Raw genomic sequence first — 5,927 nt, 5'->3', positions numbered from 1 at the left:
ATATTTATCACGATATATATTTGAAAATTTGCGATAACGATATAACTGACGATATAATTGATGCGAGACAAAATACAACTCCACAACATTACTAGCGCAAAAAGACAACCTTCCATTTATTTTCACGTAAACAAGAAGCTGGTTTTTATGTACATTAAAGCTTTATAAAAATGTATCAGTGCAAATGCAAATTCCTTGCTGAAAGTTTAACCCAAAGGCATTTCCAGTAGAAATGGGCTGACATATCCTGAGCATAACCATGTATAATATCCACTGAAGTTAAAAAGAGGTGCTTTGCAACATTAAACTGCAGTGTGCAGTACGCATTTTTCGGACCATAAGGTGCACGGGATTATAAGGCACATTAAGCGAAACAAAGCAGTCAGATAAATCAAACTTTATTAAACTCATTCTTCTTGCTTCCTCCACTTCTGTACCATTGATTCATTAATGTTGAATTCTCTGGCAGCTGCTCTATTCCCATGTTGTTGCAGTATATTAATGACTAACCTCGTATTGTGGATGGATTATCTCAGTTGTTCTCCTGACTGAAGTTTGGTCCGTTTACAGCATCCGGACATGCGATTGCATTTGTCTCTAACCATGAAGAACCTTCACGTTAACTTTTATAAGTGGAAAAGTGTTAGTGTTCGTCCTCCAGCTTCACTGTTATGTTATGCTAACATAGCTGTGTCGCTAGCGATCACGTAGCACATCATTATATACCAGCTAGCCCAACTTCAGTAACCCTACAAACGTCACTGCTGTTTAGTTTCCTGTCTTCATTTATGTTGGAAGTGATAGCAGAGCTGTACGTTTGAATTTTTTCAGAAATCTCTCAGTCAGAACATGCTATATCATGCTTAGGTAACTAGCGAAACTAGCGAGCTAACTTCCGCTAGCTTCCTGCTAACTTCTAACTCCGTTAAATGTAATAACTTTTGTTTTCATGGATGCCTGGAAGTTAAACTTCATAGTTACACCTGGTAAAGCAGCAATGCTGATCGTTTTATTAAAGATGAAATAATTTAGACAGTTTTCAACTCTCAGTGATGCTGCAGTGTTGTTTGACCTGAAGTCAAATATACGGAGTTTGGGACCCAGATTACTCCCAGATTTAAGAGCATCTTAGTCCGACAAATACGACAATAACAACGGCCGCTTGCATGTTCTGCAAAAAAATGTGCTTTGTTGTGTATCTGACGGACAAACACCAAACCAGTTCCACATCATGGAAGTTGCACCATTTTTACAAACCAATTCTGGTTCCTCAACAATCGGCCATGTGCGTATGAAAACAAAGGCACTGCGCATGCGCGTTTTACTCCCATTCTATCGCGATATTTCATTTTCCTATCGTTGCCTAACATTATACCGGTATTACCGTGAACGGTATAATATGGCCCAGCCCTAGTCACAGGAGAGAAAAATATTTGCTGTGTGTGTTGAATGGATTGGAGGGTGCTTTACCTTAACTGATCCTGACCTAAATGCTGTTGGGTTTTTTTTTTTCTTTAGCACAATCAGACCAAATCGCTGCCCTCAAGCCAGCAAAAAGCCCTTGCTGTTCATAACTTTCTTTCTGCTTGTATTTATTTTCCCTTAGTGTGCTGATCAGCAATACTTGCTTTCCCATTCATCCAGCTCAGTGGCAGTACAATCTTCTTTGGCTTTTGAACATATCTGCTGAAACAGTTGGAAGCTAAATGTTTTTCTCAAGTACACATTAAATGGTAGTTTCAAAGCAATAATTTTTGACTACTAGAGGGAAGAAAATACAACGAGGGCTGGGGATTCCTTTTATGAACTTTTTTATTCATGGAAAATGCATCAAATTACTGCCTGATAATATTTACTGGCTACATCAAACAGAAACAGAGCAACATGGACATCCCACAGGAGTCCGCTTTCTGTCTAACTTTCAAATATACTTCAAGTCTTTAAAAGCGTTTTAGCCCTAGTTTGGTCTACTGACTGCTGGGAGTGCTGAGAAAGCTATCTAAGTCCCCTGGGCTTGCAGGAGCTGTGACTTTTATCACAACACCCTCATTTACTGCAGCACCATTTCATTCTGGACAGATACTGCACAATGAGCAAGCTGGCTGGGAGTGGTTGTTCACATTCTTATATGGGAATCTAAATATAAACATCAGAATCAATAAGCTGAAAGCTAGAAGCTACAGCTGCAGAATGGACAGTGGCATCAGACACCTTTAACCTAAAGTGTCTAATTTATGAGCAATTAAGTAACTATCTTCTGGAAGACGATGCTAAAGGGGTTAAATTCTAAATTTTGATTAATTAGCATGCTCAACTCTTGCACTTCTATAACCCCTGAGCCACTGATAAACACTCAGAGTTAACATAGCATGTCCATGTGTGTCTACAGCAGGTATTTATTCTCAACACACAGCCCATATGGCTACTAATTATAGTTTGGCACAAAAGAGTTCAGCGAGTCCACATTGGAGTCAGGCATGGATACCTTGCCACTGACCTTTCTGTAGATCTGAGAGGCATCAGCTGTGAATAGCACTAACAATACCCTCTGTGACATCACCTCTGTGATGTCGAGCACATTTTACAGATCATGGAGCAGGACTGTTGAGCTGAGATCACAGCTACTGAGAAAGGCTAAACTCATGCCTGATATAACTTCCTGTGGTCTTTTAGCCACGCCTGCTCCTTTTATGAACAATTAGAGATGTTTTATAAAGGTTTTTCATTGCTTCACCAAATTAAACCCATTAAATCTGCTCTCTCTCTCTCTCCCCTGCCTTGCACTGTGGTTGCTGTGTGTTGTTATTATTGTGGGACTGCTTTTCTCTCAAACTCCACCACCTGAAGGTGGGGGGAGATGCCACTGCCATGTTGACCATATGGCCGGCTTATTATGCACTGGCAAAGCATCGTAATGAGAGTCCACAAACTGACAGACACATTCTTTTGAGCTCACACTGCACGTACATATGGACAAAATGCACATGGACACACACAAATAGACGGACACATTAACATTCAAGTACATGGCTCCATAGCTGCACACATACAGGAAAAAAAAGCACACGAAGATGAAAGTGGCATGGAGAAACTATTGACCCACACAAACATTCATGGATAGAATCCATTTCTTTGCATACACACATGAAACTGAAAATCATTCAAGCATAAGCACAGGATAAACTCAAAGCCCTGTACTGACACCCAGTGGTAACAGTCAAACAGGGTTTCACATGAGCCCAGCAAGAAGAAAGAAGCTCCGTGTTGTTACGTGTTGCTAAAAATGGTGGACTTTAAACCATGTTCAGCCCAGAGATTAAAAACGTTTCCACTAATGTTGAACCCCAAACCATAAATCTGGATTTAGACCAAATTAGAAAATAATAACAGTGTAATTCAACATTCGAAAGTGTGATGCCTACTGAGCTTTAGGTGAAAACAACATAAGCATTATCAGTATTTTTGGCATTCACTGAGTCAATTACAAGTAAAGTAGTTTATTAATTATGAAGTATTAGAGCAGCTCTCACAAAAATACTGGCAACATGTGAGTTAGGTGTATTTAAAAGCTAGATACAACCACAATCATGACATTACCCACTGTTTTGTTTATGGCGCCACTTTCTACAGTAGCAACTGTAGCATTTCCACACTAGCCTCTTGCTATTCCTTCCTTCTGCTCTCCTGTGCCTTCGGTGGTGAGAGCAGCACCTAATTCTTGAAGCACATATCTGTAATATTTTTTCCTTGCTTTGTGGTATATCTGACTATTTGCTGTTGAAGTTGAAACCGCTTTTTGAGTTTCATCGTGTTCTTTTATTCACTTTGTCCGTAGTTTGAGTTGGAATGTTCTGTACTGTTTTCACTGTGCACCTCAGGAAGAATAGTTCTCGCTGCAGTAACAGTCAACGGGGATTTAACCTTAAAATAATAAAAAATAGTAATAAACAGAAACACAGAGGCACCAACAGCTGCAGTTCCTCAAACAGCCACTTGTAGCTTGATCCACATCCAGCTCAGTTCGCAGATGCTCTCATTTTAAACGCAGGATACTGATAAGTAAATTGATAAGTAAATTTATATAGCTGATTCCTATTTCATAATTCCCATAGGGTAGTGACTTTTTTTAGATAACTCAGCTCTTTGGATTTTGAAGTTTTAGCCATCACTCACCTCAATAAACGTAGTCACTTAACTGGACACCTACACCTATTTCTGCTATTGGTGCCTTTTTGAGGCATTTTTATTGTGAGACAAAAAAGCATGCCCTGACTGATGATACGGCCTGCTTTGACAGACAACCAGTCCAAAAAGTCTGTATTTGTTGAGTGAAATTCTGATATTTTCTTTTTATTTTCATGCAGTTACATAGGACCCATTAGCAGGTTCTAATTATGAAAATTTCACACACAAAGCAAAGTGATTACATTTCAAATCATCAAAATAATAGGTTTCAACATAGTTGTAGACATCTTTCATATACAGCCTTGGTGGTAGCAACATATGACTTTACTTTTTTTTTTACTGGCAGATTTTCTGTCAGGTCATTTAAAAAATAGTAGATTGGCAACGATGGGATGAACCAACATAAATTATGTACATGATCTCTGCTTTCAGTAAAAGGATTGACAGCAGACCAAATATTCAGGTTTACCTCTAATAAGTACACAAAACTCATTCCAAAAATACCATAGCCGACATCTTGGAGTCATATCCCAGTGATGACATTTAGCTGTACTGAGAGGAATTACTTGTTCATCTCATGTAGATAAGACCCTCTAACATATTAGTAGTGCCCCTCTGTGAAGCATTGTTATCGCCCAGGGTTAACTTTAGTCATTATCAGTGTAACAGTTACTTAATGCACAAAGGGTGTTGATAGGTTTGTAGCTTGAACCCATCCGCTGGAACGTTAAAGGCAATATAATTACACTGCAAAGCAAGACACAAGTAGGCAAGCTTCTTCATGTTTCTCGTGCACGGGAGAGAACCGGACAGGCACCGTTCCTTCGCTTGACCCCAGTTGCTCTCGTCCGTTCTCCCGTACCACTGTTCTTTTATTGAGGTTACATGAATATGCATAAGTTCATTAACATATGACGTCTACATACACACAAAGAGTACCTTGCCTGTGTGTGTGTGTGTGTGTGTGTGTGTGTGTGTGGACTGCTGATCAAAGGGTCAAACATCCTTGGTCAGGAAGAGGGTAGCCTCCCCCTCCCCCTAGATGGTTCATCCTAGATAACACGGTGAGGAAGTCCTGCAGTTCATCTAAACAAAGAGCACTTAGACTAGAACAGACGCAACTACGTTAATCCTACCATAAAACAATAAGACACGGTATGACCTCTCATGCTCCCAAAGTGCTGTCTAATACACACAAAGTTTGCAGACTATCAAGGATCAAAACCTCTACCAATCTACAACTAATTACAAAACTCTAAGCATATATAAGTAAATATTTCTAAGCATAAATGACAATCAACAATACAAATCTAACAGGTGTGTACACAAACAGTGATCCAAAAGCAGCTGTACGAGAAGTATAAACAGGCTAGAGTCCACATTTGTGCGTACCACTTGAACCTTGTACCACTTTACCGCCCCTCATAAAGAAGTGGATAGATAACCAGAAATTTCTGATCAGTGACAAGCTTTGAGCCCTTTCCATCACCCGAACAAGCAGGAACAAATTCCTAGTTTGTTTAGCTTACTCATGATGAGTGATTACAGCAACCTTTGGTCGTGGTTAAATATCGTCTCCTGCGAAATCCACACAAACTTCCTGGTTTCCATAGCTTTCATAAACTATGATCATCAGAGCACATACATGCGGGGGTTGTGCCTTACTGTCTATATGGGTGTCACTTTCATAAACTGTGATAAGGCACAAAATAAATCAGATGTACAAAGGACAAACTCCCTGA

This window comes from Aulonocara sp. 'chitande type north' Nkhata Bay, linkage group LG1, assembly GCF_057382095.1.
Source record: "Aulonocara sp. 'chitande type north' Nkhata Bay isolate Kocher_YH1m ecotype deep benthic linkage group LG1, A_spYH_male_GT1.1, whole genome shotgun sequence".
In the NCBI taxonomy this organism is placed as follows: domain Eukaryota; kingdom Metazoa; phylum Chordata; class Actinopteri; order Cichliformes; family Cichlidae; genus Aulonocara; species Aulonocara sp. 'chitande type north' Nkhata Bay.
The sequence above is the reverse complement of the archived record's forward strand: the minus strand, read 5'-3'. Positions refer to the sequence as shown.